The sequence below is a fragment of the Chlorocebus sabaeus genome, chromosome 14, assembly GCF_047675955.1.
Source record: "Chlorocebus sabaeus isolate Y175 chromosome 14, mChlSab1.0.hap1, whole genome shotgun sequence".
Taxonomy (NCBI): domain Eukaryota; kingdom Metazoa; phylum Chordata; class Mammalia; order Primates; family Cercopithecidae; genus Chlorocebus; species Chlorocebus sabaeus.
In genome coordinates this window covers 106,189,540-106,208,837 of record NC_132917.1, presented here as the reverse complement: position 1 = coordinate 106,208,837, position 19,298 = coordinate 106,189,540, and the positions used below count along the sequence as shown (strand labels likewise).

The following is a 19,298-nucleotide window of genomic DNA, read 5'->3' as shown; positions in this document are numbered from 1 at the left end:
ATAACTTCACAAATGCCTGGCATTTGTTAAGCCGATTGTTCGGTCTTCCCAACATCTTCTCACCCAAGCAAAGGCCCTCGTAAGCCAAAGAGAAGGTCAGTGAGCTTGTTCCAAAAGGCAGCACTGGAAATCCACATTTCCCAGCTCACTGAGGTACTGTGTGGCCTGGGGGAAGTATCCTTCCACTCCTGGGCCTCCAAGCCAGTCACCTAATCTGAGGGGTGCACAGAGGTGGAGCTGGGCAGCCTGTTGGAGGCTCTGCCTCTTGTATGACAAAGTGAGGTCCCTTTCTGGCGCTGATGGCCTTCCCAGTTCAGCCACCCTTTGGATTCCTGGAAAATATGATGCCTGGGCTGTCCTTGAAGCAGGCAGGACAAGTGAGGACATGGCAGCCCCTTCCCATCTGGAAGCTGAGCCTCCTTTAATCTGGAGACCTTAAAAGGCATGTGGGAGCCAGGGGCTGGGTTCTTATCTCCCGGGCCTGGCCGATGTCCAGACGTGCCTTATTTATAGCGCCACTGACAAGGGCAGCGCAGCTGGCTGGCAGCTGCACAGAAGGTTGGGGCCAACCAACCCGGCCATCTGCCTGCACGGCCGCTGTCCCTGCTCATCGGGCTGGAGGACAGAAGACAGAACCCTGACATCGCAGGTAAGCGCCACTGGTTCCCCCGTGCTCTTCTCTCACCCTTGCCATCCTTCCCAGCCTGTCTCTGCAGCAGGCTTGGACAGCAGCTCTGTGGGCATCTTGATCCATGCAGAGGGAGTGTCCCAGCCCTGGGAGGAAGCTCTCGGGCACTGGGAGCTCGCCGACCACAGCAGAGATGCAGGAGGTGGTGCTGGCAGCTGGCTTCCACCAACGACAGAGCCCGAGAACAGAAGCCGCCCTGCCCAGAGCTACCGGGGGCGTCAGCTTGAAGACAGAGAACCCCTGCTCATCGGGAATGAGGAGAGATTTAAATAAAATTGAACTCCTGCCCCCTGTCAGTGGGAATCCGTTTTAAACAACGGAAAACATTTTTTAAGGGGAAAGCAAAAGAAGAAATATTATAAAATAAACATTGGAAAGGGGGCAAACCACAGTGCACTTGAACTTTTTCTCCCTGACAGAATTTCCGGAAAGCCTGGGCTGAAAAGGCAAATTACTGATGAGTCTGATTACTCTGGGAAAGTGTGTTTATACAACATGACTCTTCGCAGCTGATGGTTTGAAAGCCCAGAGAGCTATTGCATGCTTTGAAAAGGAAATGCATGAATATTTTACAATTTCCAGAGCAGGGCAAACTCCAAGATACACAGTCCTAAGTAATGCTTTGGTCAATTGTGTAACAATCTCAATACTGATAGAATGCCATATATATGATAATAGACATCATATATATAAACATCCTCTAGCCAGACTCCATGCAAGACACTTTATCAAGTTTAATCTAAAAAGAAAAAAAAAAGTTGTCTGTCCAGTCTTTTTTTTTTCTAAATTATTCTGAGGTCCAAAGACAGTGTTAATAAACACCTGCGTTACAGATTAATGCTATTGTAGCTCATATTTGCTGTATGTAAGTTTATTATCATTGTTTTATTTGTTTCTTGAGGAATATTATTTGAATTTTATTTTATTGCTAAGCTTTTAAAATTTTATCGATACATAATATTTTACATATTTATGGGGTACATGTGAGTGTTCAGTATATACATAGAATGTGTAATGACCAAGTTAGGGTTTTGGGGTATCCAGGATGGGCTGGAATAAGGTCTATTACATGTTGAGATCCATCTGACCCCTTACACAAGTTTTGGCATTTAATTGAGTAGCTGACTAATCCACTCAAATGATGACATTTTGGAGGCATTTTCTTATATTAAAAAATATTTTAGTGCATAACTTCCATGAAAAGTTGCATATTTTCCAATACAGGGTTCCCTGACTGCTCACCCACCATCTTGCCTTTCAGCACATTTCGTACTTTTAGGTTTCATTGTTCTATTCAGAGCTTCCAGAGTTCTCCATTGATTTCAGATCCCCAAGGCCAGGCCAAGCCATGCCTCTCACTACATTCCCACGACCTAAAGCACAGGGACCTGAATGCTTTCTACCGATCTCTAAAATATTTCATATGTACAAGATATGGCCCAGAGACTGATTTTAATTCATTCTCTCCCCACCAAAGAAAGAGGTAAAATTATATTGATTGTTTTTATTTTTTCACTCTACAAATGATCTATGGGTACTATAAAAAATACAGACCAGCAAAAAGAAGAAAATGGAAAATCATACATACTCTTACTACTCAAAGATAACTATTCTTGCAAATGATTATCTTAATTATTTATTGATTCTAAGATGTCTTTGATTGAAAGATTAACCATTAACTTAATAGTAGTTTTTTTAAAAAAAAAATACCACTGTGAGATATTTTAAGGTGAATCCAAAAACATTAAATTATGTGGGAAACTGTAAATTATAATTAACAAAAACATATATATGTGTATATATATACTTAGGTATATTAAAAATCAAATTATTTGGGTCTTCTACTTTCTGTCCAATTTATGGTCAACATCTTTTACTGTTAATTCAAAATCTAATTCCTTGAAAATTGGTTATCTCTATATATCATTATGACCAATTTGTTTAGTCAACATATTAAAATATTCATAATAGTTGGATAGATGAGAAGTAAAAAAAAAGATTTAGATAAGACATGTTATTAGAATATAGCAATATAACATCAGTTTAAAGTATGATCTGGTAATTGATTTCTACACTATTACTCGTCCCTTTTGAATCATGAAAAACTCAACCACCTTGTGCCTTGATCTGTATGCCCTCCATGCCCCTACAAAATCTGTTTAATGATTTTTTTTTATTACCATTGATTTGTCAGCACCTCCTCACTTAGTCTCTAATACACTAAACTATGGATGAAAAATAGAAAAGAACTCACATAAGTTCTGAGCAATTTAATATTTTACAATTTGGTACTTCATCTGAATTTAATGGATACATTTTAGATAGAGAAAAGAGGAATAAAAAATCCATTTTAACATAGGACTTTTGTTGCAGTTAGAAAGTAATACTGAAAAATTAAACTGAACTAAAACTATATCAAGGCAACAATGTATGAAACATGCTTGATGTGTTTTATTAAGGAGGAACATGTAATTAGATATTAAGAGGAAAGTGCAAGAATTTCATTTTGGTCTTTTTTTTAATTGTTTGTTTGTTTGTTTATTTATTTATTTATTTATCTATCTTTTGAGAAGGAGTCTCACTCTGTCACCCAGACTGGAGTGCAGTGGCACGATCTCGGCTCACTGCAACCTCTACCTCCCGGGTTCAAGCGATTCTCCCGCCTCAGCCTCTCGAGTAGCTGGGATTACTTAGGCACCTGCCACCATGCCCGGCTAATTTTTGTATTTTTAGTAGAGACAGTGTTTTGTCATATTGGCCAGACCAGTCATGAACTCCTGATCGCAGGTGATCTGCCTGCCTCAGCCTCCCAAAGTGCTGTCATTCTAGTCTTTAAAGAGTAAGCATGTCTAGATCGTATCTGAAGCGGCTGTGGGAACCACTTATTTTCATGTTAAGTAAAAGATATCATAGTGTTTTTTTGCGTGGACTTGTTCTGTGCAGATAAATCTAGACTAATTTCAATGTATCAGTTCACGGTTTTGCATGAACACAAAATAGAAAATGACATGATTTGAATATTCTACTCCAAGTCGTATCCTTTGTAGGAAGATGAAATGGTTAAGATGAAGGCACAATGGGTTATATGAAAACATTATATATATATAATAATACGTAATAAACCAACAAACAGTGCAATAGCTCAAAAGTGAAGTATTGTTAAATAAAATATGATACAGCCATAGTATGGAATATATGCAACCACCAAAAATAAAGTTTGCATAGAACTTTTAATTTTTAAAACTCAGACTAGAAAACAATATTCATAATATATGAATTAAAAAAATACACCAAAATATATAAAATTATTGATTCTGAAGGATAAGATTAGTAGTAATTTTACATTTTTCTCTACATTTTAAATAGTTTACTAAATTTTCTACAGTAAGACTAATCATGAAAGTTTTGGTAATGCAAAATTCTATGCAAACACAAAACAGTCTAATTATTACCACCAATTATAAAAATTGTAAATAACTAACCAGAATGATTTAGTCTATTACAAATAATAGCTAGTTTCGGAGGCTGAGGTAAGAGGATTGGTTGAGCCCAGGAGTTTGAAAACAGCCTGGGCAAGAGAGCAAGACCCCATCTAAAAAAAAAAAAAAAAAAGTTAAAATTTATTGAATGATCATGATATCCAGGAACTATGTTTAAGCTCATTTAACACAGCAGCCCTATAGATAAACATTATTATTAATTTTATTATTATTCCTATTTTCAGAAAAGGAAACTGAAGCTTAGAACCGTGTCATTCATTGCTGAGGGTGCAACCAAGTTAAAGATAATGTCTTTTTTTTTTTTTTTTTTTTTCTGAGATGGAGTCTCACTCTATTGCCCAAGTTGGAGTGCAGTGGCAAGATCTCAGCTCACTGCAACCTCCGTCTCCCAGGTTCGAGTGATTCTAGTGCCTCAGCCTCCTGAGTAGCTGGGATTACAGGTGTAGGCCACCACACCCTGCTAATTTTTGTATTTTTAGTAGAGACAGGGTTTCACCATGTTGACCAGGCTGGTCTCGAACTCCTGACCTCAGGCTATCCGCCCGCCTTGGCCTCCCAAAGTGCTAGGATTACAGGCGTGAGCCACTGTGCCCGGCCAATGGATTTCTTTCCAGTACTTTCCGATCCAGTTGGCATTAGACTTGAATTGCAAAAGAGCAACCCTGTTGCCATATGCAAGGGACAACATGGTTTGAATGACATAAACGAATGCTTCAGGTATTGAGGGCAAAAATCTATGGATGTTTTTAAATACCTGGGGTAAAGTTTACAGAGAAAGGGACGTGGCGCCTCGAGGAAAGGAGAAATTAGCAGACACTGAGAACATTACAGGTGGGAAGGAATGTGAACAATATGGAGATGGAAAGTGATAGGACTTCTTCGAAGGTACCAGAAAATATGCCAGATGTGTTGAGGGGTGGGTAATGACTGAAGGACGAGGCTACCTCACTTCTCTGTGTTCTCTTTTGGACATTTCAAAAATCCAACATTTTGTAAAATGAAATAAGGAAGTCTCTTGGCTCCCCAAAGTAAAAGGGGAAAAAAGGAAAAACTCATTTTTATAAAGAATCTGAAATAGGACTAATTTGGATTCCAAATTTAAAATAAAGCTCTGAATTAGAGAGATAGTAGTTGTTGACATTTGAGTGCTCATGGCGTGTGCAGCAGTGTTGGATGTGCTGCACACACACACACAGGATGTGCAGGGTGGCTCTGTGAGGAGTGCTTCTGGTTTCCTTGTTTACAGGTGAGGACACTGAGGCACTGAGAAGCAAAGGGGCACAGAGGCAGTACAGGGGAAGCCGGATTCTAATGCAGGCAGTGCAACGCCAGTTTCACACTAATCCCACTAGAAACTTGGAAAAGTCCCCACAACGGAGAAAGGACCTCATCTTAAAAGTGAAGCCGGGCGCGGTGGCTTACGCCTATAATCCCAGCACTTTGAGAGGCTGAGGTGGGCAGATCACCTGAGGTCAGGAGTTCAAGACCAGCCTGGCCAGCATGGGGAAACCCTGCCTCTCCTAAAAAATACCAAAATTAGCTAGGCATGGTGGCATGTGCCTGTAATCTCAGTTACTCAGGAGGCTGAGGCAGGAAAATTGCTTGAACTTGAGAGGTGGAGGTTGCAGTGAACCGAGATCGTGCCACTGCACTCCAACCAGGGTGACAGAGAGAGACTCCTTAAAAAAAAAAAGAAAAAAGAAAGAAAGAAAAAAAGAATGAGGACTTGAACTTATTTTTATTTTTCATTTTTAATTCTCCCTTTAGTTTCAGCACCTTCTCAAGAGGCTGGAAAGTATATTCATCCACCCTAGTTAAACCCTGAGAGCTAGCACTGTAACTTGCACACAGTGCACAGCTGCCTAATAAATATTTGCTGAACCAAACTGTTGTGTTTAATTCAGCTGGGTTCAAGGAGTGTTGAAATCCAAAGGAAGGAGCTAGAAGTATTTCTTCTTGGCTAGTACTTTTCCCTTCTGCAATCCTGGCTGGGAACCAGGTTTCAGATTCACTCCCTACCTTTCGATATGCAGCATAAGGACGTATTTTTTAAATGGAATTTTTGGACGCAATAAGTATTAATATCTGATGATAATGTATGCTTAAGGAGTAGATTCCCTGACTTGGAAGCTTCCATTTACTAAAGTATTAGTTTGTGTGAGTGTGTCTGTGTGTGCACATGTCTCTGTGTACACGTGTCTCTGCGTGTGTCTGTGTGTGTCTCTGTATGAGTCCGTGTGTGTTGGGGGAAGAGAAGAGAATGGAAATGCTGAAAAAATTCTGAACTCTGTAAACTTCCTTTTTGAAAAGCTGTCCAATTTTCTTCAGAATCTTTTAATTAACTTACTAGGAAACTGTAATATTTTGCTCTCTTTAAATGTACTTTAGGAACCAAAAAAGCAGGCGCGAGAGAATAGTCTCTTCAACTTTATTTACATTGAATAGAGAACCAATGGCCAAATTTTATGCCCTTCCAATCCCAAAATCAAAGACAGAGGTCAAACAAGACATTCAAATCAGTTAGGTCCAGTGAAAAAACAATAGCGCGTGTAAGACATAAAGCTAAGATGTGGAAAGTGCCTGAGACAAACTCCTTTTTGGCCCCTGTTTCTCGACTCTTGCAAATTGAAAATGCAAAAATCTATGAGCAGGTGCAAATGTGTCGGCACTCCAATTAACCCGCACGGGCGATCATCCAAGTGAGGGGAGAAATAAGAACACCCACAGTTCCGTGTCTGCAAACACTCTCAGGTGAAAAAACTCTGCAGGCAGTAAGAAAGAGTGGGATGAGGACCTTCTAATTAAGACAGGGCTCTCCACAAGTCAGCCAGTTTGGAAACTCATAGTGGCAAGTTCAACATTGTTAAAATAATGAAAGTTGGGTAGAAGGATTGATGAACCCTTCAGCTACTATTATGAAGCAGCAGCGGCAGCATATCCTCCACTCCGGCTGCTGATGAGCCCTGGCAAAATTCTGGCATGCTGCTCTGAGCTGCTTCTACTTTTGTCTGGTGTGCTTCACTCTTTCCTGGGAAGTGTCAGCAAACCTCCGCCAGCCTCGGGCAGGAGCAACCAGACAACCCCAGAGGCCAATGGGAGCTCCATTTAACCACGGGTCTCTGTTTAAAATTAGGGATCATATTTGTAACTTAAATTAGACAGTGTGTCTCCTTTTCCCAAATGTTCCAATGGCTTCCCAAGTCGAAATAAAATCCTAACTCCAACCGTAGCTGACAGAGCCCTACGTGATCCATGCCCCAAGAATCCGACCTCCTCTCTTCCTTCTCTCTCTGTCCATCTAGAGGGGTTCCAGTCATATTGCCCTGACCCAGCTGTGCCAAACACTGCCCTGCCCCAGGGCCTATCACACTTGCTGGCATCTCGGTCAGACTCTTCTCCAAGACAAACACAAGGCTTCCTCCTTCCTTCATTCATACCCAATCTGAGAGCTTCCCCTAAACACTTCATCTAAAATGACACTCCTTATCAATCTCTAACTCCTTACCCTGATTTACTTGCTATCTCACACATCTACACATCTGCATACATATATATATATATATATATGTTTATCTCTCCTCCAATAAAATGTGAACTCCAGTGAATGCAGAAACTCTATTTTATTCACTGAGATATCCCCAATACCTACTACAGTAAATGGTGCCTAGTAGGCGCTAAATAAATGTCTGTTGAAGGATGAAGGTGTGAATCATCTATTTGTATATGTTTAATTTGAGATCTTAGAAACTTTTTGACTGTAATTCATATTGTAGAGGTGGAATGGTACAAAACTCTTCCTCCCCATCATAAGGGTCATGGCGGGCATTCCTATTACAAAATCTAGATTAACAAGAGAAAAGCATAACTCATTTATTTCATGACATGGGAGGCTTCAGAAATGAGGACCCAAAGATCCCAGAGAAGACTGTCCATTTTTATGTTTAGATTTGATGAAGAGTGTATAGTGGCGTAAAAATGTGATTGGGCATAAAGGGTATGGCCTAATGGCAACAGACTGAGTGGGGAACCACAGCAAGGCCTGTCTGCTCTGATTCATCTTGGTCTGGGAGTTCTTCCTCCCAGACACAGGGCAGGACCTCTGTGGAATGAGGTCTTAGGATCTCCTTTCAGACAAGATAGGTTTGGGAATTTTTTTATAGCCAATTCCTACACAAAAGGGCCAGGGAAACCTTACAGTAATATTTCTAGGGTTTTGTTAGATGGAGTTTTGCTCTTGTTGCCCAGGCTGGAGTACAGTGGCTCGATCTCAGCTCACTGAAACCTCCACTTCCCAGGTTCAAGCGATTCTCATGCCTCAGCCTCCCAAGTAGCTGGGACTACAGGCACCCGCCACCACGCCCGGCTAATTTTTTGTATGTTTAGTAGAGACGGGGTTACACCATGTTGGCCAGGCTGGTCTCGACCTCCTGACCTCAGACGATCTGCCCGCCTCGGCTTCCCGAAGTGCTGGGATTACAGGCATGAGCCACCACGCCTGGCCTACTTCTATTTTGTAGGAAGAGTGGTTCTGGCTTCTCTGACCTGCCTTAAGGGAGGAAAGGAAACAGGAGGAGGACAGGAGAAGATCAGAGACAGACTTTGCTTCAGAGGCCTTTCCAGTGTGCTTCGATTCAAAGCACTCGGCAGGCCACAGTGCCACACTTTGGGGTGTCGTTTGCTGAGCCCCAACAATGCCTATCACTGGTCACAGTGTTCTTGTTAGGATCCAAGTTTAATATCCCTTGTTCACCACTGAAACTTCACTTTAAAAACGTCCACTACACTTGCATTTTGTCAAGGAAGGGAGCTGGGAGCTGGCGGGTCAGGTTGCCAGGGTGCAAGGTCCTAGTTCTACCACTCACACTGGGCCCAGGCAAGGTTTTAACTTCCCAGAACCACACCTGTAAAATGAGAATAATAACAGTAACCTTGTCCATCACTTGCAGGGATTCAAGGAGGCACTAACAGCCACGGTTACTGTCAACTGAGCCCACGGTGTATGGCAGAAAATACCCCGTAGGCTTGACTTGCTTTGCACTGTCCTGCCGTCTTCACAGCAGCCACCTGGTGCAGGGACAATCACAATTCCTCAGTTGCAGATGAGGGAACAAATCCAGAAAAGTATCAGAACTAAGGAGCTCTAGTCGCTGTACTAGTTTCCTATGGGTGCCCTAGCAAATTACCATAAACGTTCTGTCTTAAAGCAACACAGATTTACTGTGTTAAATTTTTGGAGGTCAGAAGTCTGAAACGGGTCTCACTAGGCCAGAATGAAGGTATGAGCAGGGATGCATTCTGGAGGCTCTAGGGGAGGTATGTTTCCCCAGCTTTTCCAGCTTCTGGAAGCTGCCTGCATTCCTTGGCTCATGGCCCCTTCTTCCATCTTCAAAGCCCAGAGCACAGCAACTTCCCATTTCTCTTTCACCCTGGCTCTCCAGCCTCCGTCTTTCATATATAAGGGCGTTGGTGATTACATTGGGGGCTGCCCAGTTGATGTAGAATAATCCCCCTATCTCAGGATCCTTAACTTAATCACATCTGCAAAGACCCTCTTGCCATGTAAGGTGTCGTATTCACAGGTTCCAGGAATTCAGACGTGCACATTTTGGGAGACTATCATTTTGCTACCAATTACTAAGAGGCAGAACTGCGATCGTTTTACCATCATATTGTGCAGTAAAATCTCTGGTGTTTATTAAGTCCTTTTTCCTTCCTTGTGGCAGTGGAGGGAGGGCGGAAATCTCTGGATCCCAGATTCGGGTTTTGTATGCCGCATTAAACAGGACAGGTCATCCCCTTCTGCCCTTCTCCTCTGCAGTAAAGGACGCCAAAGGCTCACAGTCAACTTTCAACATTGTTTTATCTTATCAAGGTGAGGTTTGAAACAATCCATCTCACCCGATCTCCAAATATATTATTGACTTTTAAGCAACCACAGACGTTTGATAAAAGTAGGTTACAAAGTAAAAATGAAAGCCCAGCGTAGGCACAGGCCATGACACGCCTCCCGTCAAACAGGGTGTCTGTACAGACTATAGAGCAGCCGCCAAGGGCAGAGCTGGAAGCAGGATCCCCACAGTAAGAGGAGCAGGTAAGGAAGAGCTGAGGCGGCCTAGCTCAGGGTACTCCAGTGAGGGACACAGGGTCTGCCCACACAGGTGACCAGGGACAGGGTGGCAACCCAGGCCACAACAGATAGAAGCTCCAGGAACCAGCCTAGCAAGGTGGCGGAACAAGCTGACCCACACGAAGCCAAGGGACAGGACAAGCGTGGTCATGGGGCAGCCACAGGCGGGCTTGTCCACAGAAGGGCGTAGTGGGAGAGTCTGTCCACAGGAGTGGGTAGTAAGCGGGCCTCCAAGTCAGGCTGGCTGTCTATGAGGAGCACAGCCTCTCAGGGATGGAAGGTAGCTCCAAAACCCAGCAAACGAGCCAGCTTTGATCCACCAGGGAGGGAGCAAGCCAACGGGACACGAGAATTATTTGAGGACAAAAGAAGTGGGGTTGCAGGGAAACTAGAAGCTGGAGATGAGCTGCAGTTTGGGGAATATGGGGAGTTCACAGCTCGGCAAGCCCCTGGCTCCCAAATCTGTGTCAGCTGACCTATATCTAGATCTCACCTATGAATGGCACGGGCCGCCCCTAACACGTATACACATGCCTCCACCCACTTGGGGACGGCGCAGGACCTCCAGGACTGGAATCTAAAAGGACCTTTGTTCCTCCAGGTGGGAAGGACTAGGGGACACCCTCAGCAGGTTTGCAGCTGACTGGAACCTTTTATGACCACGAGCTCTCGGAACAGGATTACTTACCTGGTACCCGGTTGCGTTACTTTGACCCTTTCCTTAATATGAGCATCACAGTGTTAGAAATCAGAGGTGAATTTACATGGGTTGTGTGTTTTTGTGACAAAGCAATAAGAATAAAGTAGACTGCATACTCTAGATATACCTTTCTCAGTTATTCATACTCAGGGTGACCGTTGAATTTATGGTCCAAACTGAGGCACTTTTGAGAGCACTTTTAATAAGTGTGTGAGGTCCACAGGTGTAACTGCAGATTCTCAGGGCCCTGTTGGAGGGGCTCCCTTCTCTGAGCCCAAAGCCTCATACCCAGGCACCCAGGGCCTAGTGAAGCTGCCTTAACTATAAGCACAATGGTTTAGAGGGATTCTTCAACACCTAAATGCTTGCCTGCAACCTCAAACACTCTTATTCCTTTCACGTGAAAGACAAGAAATGCCGAAGTAAAGTTTCTTATAAGGTGGACCAATGACGTAACTCCCTCACAAGGGCCTCTGTTTGAAAGTCAGGGACACGTTTCTCCTATTGATTATTGACATTTGAGAGTTGCACCTCCATCCCCCAAGCCCCAGAGCTCGCTTTTCTTTTGTGACATTGTTGTAAATTGGGGTGCTTTTCTGCTGCCCTCTCCACGTGTTCACGAGACACTCTGTCTTGTCCAGGCTTTACTGAAACAGAAGTGTTTCCAGCTCGGGGTCAGTTTCATAGTTCATGCTATGGGTCATGAAATCAGTTCAGTGGATTGAGATCGGTACATTTTTAACAACAAAATGACATTGACTAGAGCAGGAAAAAATAGAATTAAAGGGAACAGAATGCTTTTCACATAGTAAGAAATTCTTTCCAGAATTTTTTCATGACAGTATATTTTTCTAGCATTAAATGTGAGGGTCTTTGAAGTGCTTGTGATGTAAAAATGTACTTCCTGGTGTGGGGAACCACCAAAATTTGCAGTCCCCTGCTATAAACCATCTTTGCAGGTTTTCTTTTTCCTTTTGCCTGGATTCTTACAGTGCCAAGGGCGGCTCTCTTACTCCCACACACCCCTCTCAGGCATCCTCCATTCTCTGCAGATAGCTTAGTTGGATCCTTTAGGCTACAGCCCATGAAATACCTTCCTATTTGATCAGTTCTATAAACATAAGTCTTTATCAAAAAAAGGAAAAGAGAGAAAAAGCCAAAACCTTGCACCATTCACCAAGGAGTGATAGGGCCATGTGAGTAGAGATCTCTGAGAAGCTTCAAAGCAACTCAGCTAATTCTCTGCAACCCCACACCTCCCCGGCAACATCTGCACCCCAGCACTATTTGTGCCTAAGTGTGGGAGTGCCGGATGTTGCTGTGCGTGTGTTCTCATACACCTCCCTTCTGTGCCACAAAATAAGTGGAAAATATCCCCGCCTGAGTGCCTGGCCCCCCTTCTGCATTGTTTCAGGGTCTTTGCAGCAGCGCAGGGGCTGCCAGCCTCTTCCTGTAATTTTGCAGAAGGTAAATGCAGGAGTGGGGAGCCCTCACATCAAAGGCTGCCTTCCAGGACTGCTGGCTCAGGGAAGGGAGGAGGGGGACCCTGGTGCAGAGCAGAAGAGAGCGACCCTAGGCAGGATGTCTGGAAGGAGAGATAAAAGCAAACTGCAAAGGTATTTTAATAGACCATGCTGTTTCCATTCTTTACCATGTGTTTTTCATTCTGCTTTTGGTTGCTTTTGACTTGAATTATGGAGCCTGGTTAAGGTAACTTAGATGCAATTACTTTTATACATCAAAAATGAATACTGACTTTTCCTGGTGAGGCTGGGAGTGATGGGAAGTGGCTAAGACAGAACACACATTGCCTTTTAGAAAGCTGGAAAATTCTTTTCTTCTCGCTTCCTTATGGGAGCAGACAACCTGTTTTCCAAGAGCTAAGAGCACTTTGACAAATGCACCGGGTAAAAACTTGCATCCAATATAGAAAGACACCCCTGATGATGACATGGTGTGGCCATTACATTGCCAAAGAGGAAGCAAATACCATATATATATACACACACTTTAAGTTCTGGGGTACATGTACAGAACATGCAGATTTGTACACATGTGCCGTGGTGGTTTGCTGCACCCATCAACCCATCATCTACATTAGATATTTCTCCTAATTCTATCCCTCTCCCAGGCCCCCACTCCCCGACAGGCCCCAGTGTGTGATGTTCCCCTCTCTGTGTCCATGTGTTCTCATTGTTCAACTCCCATTTGTGAGTCAGAACATGTGGTGTTTGGTTTTCTGTTCTTGTGTTAGTTTGCTGAGAATATGCCAGCTTCATCCATGTCCCTGCAAAGGACATGAACTCATCCTTTTTTATGACTGCATAGTATTCCATGGTATATATGTGCCACATTTTCTTTATCCAGTCTATCATTGATGGGCATTTGGGTTGGTTCCAAGTCTTTGCTATTGTAAACAGTGCCACAGTAAACATATGTGTGCATGTGTCTTTATAGTAGAATGATTTATAATCCTTTGGGTATATACCCAGTAATGGGATTGCTGGGTGAAATGGTAATTCTAGTTCTAGATCCTTGAGGAATTGCCACACTGTCTTCCACAATGGTTGAACTGATTTACACTCGTAAAAGTGTTCCTATTTCTCCATATTCTCTCCAGCATCTGTTGTTTCCTAACTTTTTAATGCTCACCATTCTAACTGGCATGAGATGGTATCTCATTGTGGTTTTGATTTGCATTTCTCTGATGACCAGTGATGATGAGCATTTTTTCATGTGTTTGTTGACTGCATAAATGTCTTCTTTTGAGAAGTATCTGTTCATGTCCTTCACCCACTTTTTGATGGGATTGTTTGTTTTTTCTCGTAAATTTGTTTAAGTTCTTTGTAGATTCTGGATATTAGCCTTTTGTCAGATGGGTAGATTGCAAAAATGTTCTCCCATTCTGTAGGTTGACTGTTCAACTCTGATGATAGTTTCTTTTACTGTTCAGAAGCTCTTTAGTTTAATTAGATCCCATTTGTCTATTTTAGTTTTTGTTGCCATGGCTTTTGGTGTTTTAGTCATGAAGTCTTTGCCCATGCCTATGTCCTGAAGGGTATTGCCTAGGTTTTCTTCTAGGGTTTTTATGGTTTTAGGTCTTATGTTTAAGTCTTTAACCTATCTTGAGTTAATTTTTGTACAAGGTGTAAGGAAGGGATCCAGTTGCAGCTTTCTGCATATGGCTAGCTAGTTTTCCCAACACCATTTATATAATAGGGAATCCTTTCCCTATTGCTTGTTTTTGTCAGGTTTGTCAAAGATCAGATGGTTGTAGATGTGTGGTGTTATTTCTGAGGCCTCTGTTCTGTTCCACTGGTCTACATATCTGTTTTGGTATCACTACCATGCTATTTTTGTTGCTGCAGCCTTGTAGTATAGTTTGAAGTCAGGTAGTGTGATGGAAGCAAATACCTTTAACCAGAAAGACAAGACACAGATATAAACATTCTTCCTACTACAGAAATATGGTGAATTCCTCAGTGACTGTGATCTTTAAAAAGAGAAGCAATTGTTGTTCATCGAGTAGCTAAAAATACTGTTAGAAGTATATGTCCCTTGATATTGTCAGAAGTTTCATCAAAGCCTCAGGCAAGTATAATATGTCCTCTCTTTGTACCTCAATCTCTACTCCTGCAAAATGCAGATAATTATACCAGTAAAGGGCTATTGTTAGAGTTGATGAAATAGGTTTTTGAAATCTTCAAGTGGCTTGCAAGTAATTCAAAACTGAACTGTAATTTCCATTCTTTCTAAAAGCTGCATCTTTCATTTCTTGGAGACATTATTGCTCCGTTGGCTTTTTCTAACATATGGGTATCACTGACAGCCTCTATTCTGTACTAAAATCTAGAAGAATTTTCATTCCTCTGGGGGCAAACATCAGAGAGAGGAAGGGAAGAGCTGCCCCAGGGACCTGGCACCACTTCCTGGGTCAGGCCCAATGCAAGCATCCTCGGCTTGCTTTCCACTATGAGGGAACTGTAATGGGTTCCCATGCCATCTGAGCTGCAGGAAAAGGCAAGAAGCAGGAGAGAAAATTAGTTTCTGACATTATTGATGGAAGCCTTTACTCTGATTTCTTAGTTATCTGAGAGGGACAGTGTCTACTGAGTAAAACTATCAGAATGAAAAACAGTGGTTCTGCAATGATTTTGGTATCTTGGCCAGTGCAACCTATAGTATAACTGATCCAGACGATCATTTTCTCAATCAAGTAGTCAATTGATAAAATAAACAGGACAAGAAAAAGCAATCTAAAGATGCAAGTTCATGGCAGTATTAAACTGTGGACAGTATTTAATTTTGATTTCTTTCATCTGGAGCTTTTTTTTTTTTTTTTTTTTTTGCCAGAGATAAATCACATCTGTCACAACAACAACAAATTAGCAGAAAATTGATTTTCATCGTCCTGATGTCTCTAAGTGGCTTGTGGTTTGGTTTGTAGATCATGTCTTATTTAGTGCTATAATCCTGTAATGAAAAAGTAAATTCAACCAAGAGGAAACTATAAATAAAAAATATATATTTCTCTTTATGTGACCCACTATTCCCATCACAATTTTGCTTCCTAAGTAGTTTTGTCTTATCTGAGAAGCACCAAGGATCCATCCACATGGGGCCTCTGTAGTCCCCATGCACATGACATTCATCTTGCCACCAACTTGAGAATGCCAGGAGCTGGTTATGGTTCACAAGACATAGGAGTCCTTGCCATTGTCACCAATAGCACCAGCATCTTGAAAACCCAAAGCAAAAAAGCAAGCAAGTTACAAACATAGGCAAACCAACACACCTTCAAGCCAAACAGCTGTTTCTTACTATGGCTTTTCCTTTCTGGTCCATAACGCCACCAAGATCACTGCTGGATATGCATGGTGTTGGAGGACTTGCATGCATGTGGGGAAGGACCGTCCTCCACTGTAATTCTTTCCAAGGGGCAACTCCTCTGAGCTACGCTGCCAGTGCACACAACAGGACCCCAAGAGGGGAAAAAGCTGATGGGAACAAAAAGATGTACCAATGAACTCTGGTCTCAATACAAAAATAGAAAAATAGCAGGGTGGGAAATAGAAACATCTTTTCCATTAAATCAAAGAAACAAATCTGGAAAACTAAATCCTAGAATGTTGAGTCCCTGATGGCATAGACCGTGCATTGCAAGCTCATGCATGGAATTGTGCCCTCTGCCTCGCAGAAGTACTTCCATTTGACAGTTACGCTATCAGGGTCATGAGACCGGGATACCTCTCTCGGCCAATGCAAGGCATAGTATAACTGAGCTAGACAATCATTTTCTCAATTAAGCAGTGAATTGATAAAGAGGACACAAAAATCAACCTAAAGATGGAATTTAGTGGCAGTGTTAAACTGCAGACAGTATTTGATTTCTTTCATCTGGAGCATTTTGTTGCCAGAGATCAGTCACATCTGTCAGAACAAAAAAAAAAAATGGGCAGAAAATTGTTTTTCATCATTCTGATAGCATTTGTCCTAGAGATAGCCTTTGTCTTAGAGAAGAGTGTTTGTCTTTTAGATCAGGAGAGTTGAGGTTATGGTCTTACCTCAGGCATTGGGCTTTCTGTAGAGTGGTTGTGAATACCCCACCCAACATCCACACTCTAGTGACCAGGCTTTTGGGTCGCTGGTCTTTGAACCTTGGCCTGTAACCTCAAGCAGGGCAGAAGATTGCCACAAAGCCCCAGATCACTGGCACCAAATCAAATCTGTGAGGACTCTGTCCCAGACACTCCATGTGAAACTGGCGGTCCTTACAAGCCAGAGACAAGCCAGTGACGATGGGACCGGGGACAGTTCACTTTCTTCCCATTGGATTACCTTCTTTATCAAGGGAGGACTGGACCACATGGAGTCCGACCATAAACTGCATCTGTCTCATGAGCCGGATCCAGTATAGGACAGGGACACAGGGATACTGGGCCACCACTGGCTCTGTACAACCCCAGTGCCCCATTCTCATGGTGTGGATGGAGCCCCTTGTTCTCCTAAACTTTGCCCCATTAGTTCAGGGGTTCCCCAATCCCCGGGCCATGGACCGGTACTGGTCCGTGGCCTGTTAGGAACCCAGCCGCAAAGCAGGAGGTGAGCAGCAGGCGAGCAAGCATTCCCACCTGAGCTCTGCCTCCCGTCAGGTCAGTGGAGGCGTTAGATGCTTATAGGAGCATGACCCTATTGTGAACTACACATGTGAGGGATCTAGGTTGTGTGCCCCTTGTGAGAATCTAATGCCTGATGATCTGAGTTGGAACAGTTTCATCCTGAAACCCTCTGCCCCCCACCTCCCAATTCATGCAAAAATTGTCTTCCATGAAATGGGTCCCTGGTGCCAAAAAAGTTAGGGATATCTGCACTGGTTCCTCCTCGCCATCCCTCTCTCTGCCCCACCTCTATTAGATTCTTCCTCATGTTACTATTACTTATGAATAATTTGCTAGTATTATTAGTGAAGGTGTTATGGGTTGAGTGTCTCTCCCTCAAATTCATATGCAGAAGCCCTAACTCCTAATAACTCTATGGCCTTATTTGGAAATGGGGTTGCTACAAAGTAATTAGTTAAGAGGATGTCATTAGGGTAGCCCTAATCCAATATGAGTGGTGTCCTCGTAAAGGGGATATTAGGGGGACATTTGGGCAAACGCACACACAGGGAGATACTATGTCCACTTGAAGACAGAGATGAGGGAAGTAAGTCTACAAGCCAAGGGATGCCAAAGATTGCCAGCAAACCACCAGAAGCTAGGGGGATGCATGGAGCAAATGCTCCCTCAAGGTCCTCAGAAGGAACCAACCCTGCTGACACCTTGATCTTGGACTTCCAGCTTCCAAAACTTGGAGACAATAAATTTCTGTTGTTTAAGCCATCCAGTCTGTGGTACTTTGTGATGACAGCCCCGACAGACTAACACAATGGGGCATTGGGTGACTTATCTTCGAGAAAATGAAGAACTGAATCCAAGCAGTCAATTCTCCTCTTGAAACCTTGGCCAGTGCATCCCCTTCCACCCTCAGCTGAACACTTTCCCTTAGTGACTATGTGTGTTCGGTCATACTGGACTACGTAGTTTAAGGGAGGAAAATAAAATTTTTCCTCAACCTTCTTCTGTTCCTTAACTGGGGCTGTTAATTACACTGACAAAAGTGAGACCATCAGGAGAAAAGATACACAAATCTTATTTTATGTTATTATTTTAATTTTTGTGTGAAGGGACATTCATAGAAAAGAAGTGAAGAACCAAAGAGGTTGTTAGACCCAGGAGTTTATATGCCATTTTAACAAAGGGTGATAAATTTGCAGAGAAGTAACAAAACAAGCAAAAAGCAACCTGGGCTTGTAGAAGTGGGAGAGTAAACATATAGGGGAACCTAATGAAAGGTAAGGGTGATATTGGTGAGGTTTGTTTGTGCAGACCTGTCTTGGTGCTGAATTTCTGTCTCTAGTGACAAGAGTTATTCTCCTCTTGGTATGGAAGAGGGGAGGAGAAACACCTTCACAAAGGGAAATTTATGTCCTGCTTTTTCTGCATTTGCTGCTTCTTAATTGCCCTCATCTCAAAACAATCCTTAAAAACAATCCTTATGCGAATGATACAATGGACTTTGGGGACTCTTGGAGAAAGGGTGGGAAGAGGGTAAGGGATAAAAGACTATAAATTTGGTGCAGTGTATACTGCTTGGGTGATGGGTCCACCAAAATCTCACAAATCACCACTAAATAACTTACTTATGTAACCAAACACCACCTGTTCCTGAAAAACCTATGAAAATAAAAAATTTAAAAAAAAAATCCTTATGCCAAAGTGGCATATTCTGGTGTGACAGATTTTGGTGTGGCATATTCTGATTCTCCAGTGGCCTTCTATAGATCTACTTGTCTGTCTTTCTAATGTATGGGTACAGGAAAGCCTACTTTGTGGACAGACATATACTAAATAAAATACTCATATACAAATATTGCACAGTAGTCCCCCCTTATCTGGTGGGGATAAGTTCCAAGACTCGCAGTGGATGCCTGAAACTGTGGATCGTCCCAAACCCTGCATATATTATGTTTTTTCTTGTGTATACATACATATGATAAGTTCTAACTTATAAACTAGTCACAGTAAGAGAGTAACAATAAATAATAATAAAATAGAACAATTATAACAGTGTGCTATAATAAAAGGTATGTGAATGTGGCCTCTCTGTGTCAAAATATTGTATTGTACTGTACTCAATCTATTTTCAGCCCTACAGTGGACCATGAGTAACTGAGAGTGTGGA

The 19,298-nt window shown here is 42.5% G+C and overlaps 1 protein-coding gene across 1 annotated transcript in view; it reads left to right on the top strand.

Moving 5' to 3' along the window:
• Window positions 1-533: 533 nt before the first annotated feature.
• FHL2 (four and a half LIM domains 2) overlaps window positions 534-19,298 on the top strand; it is a 76,268-nt gene continuing 57,503 nt past the window's right edge. Inside the window, exon 1 of the mRNA XM_008008288.2 lies at window positions 534-649. The gene's annotated coding sequence lies outside the window, so the exon portion shown is untranslated. The remainder of the gene's footprint in view (window positions 650-19,298) is intronic.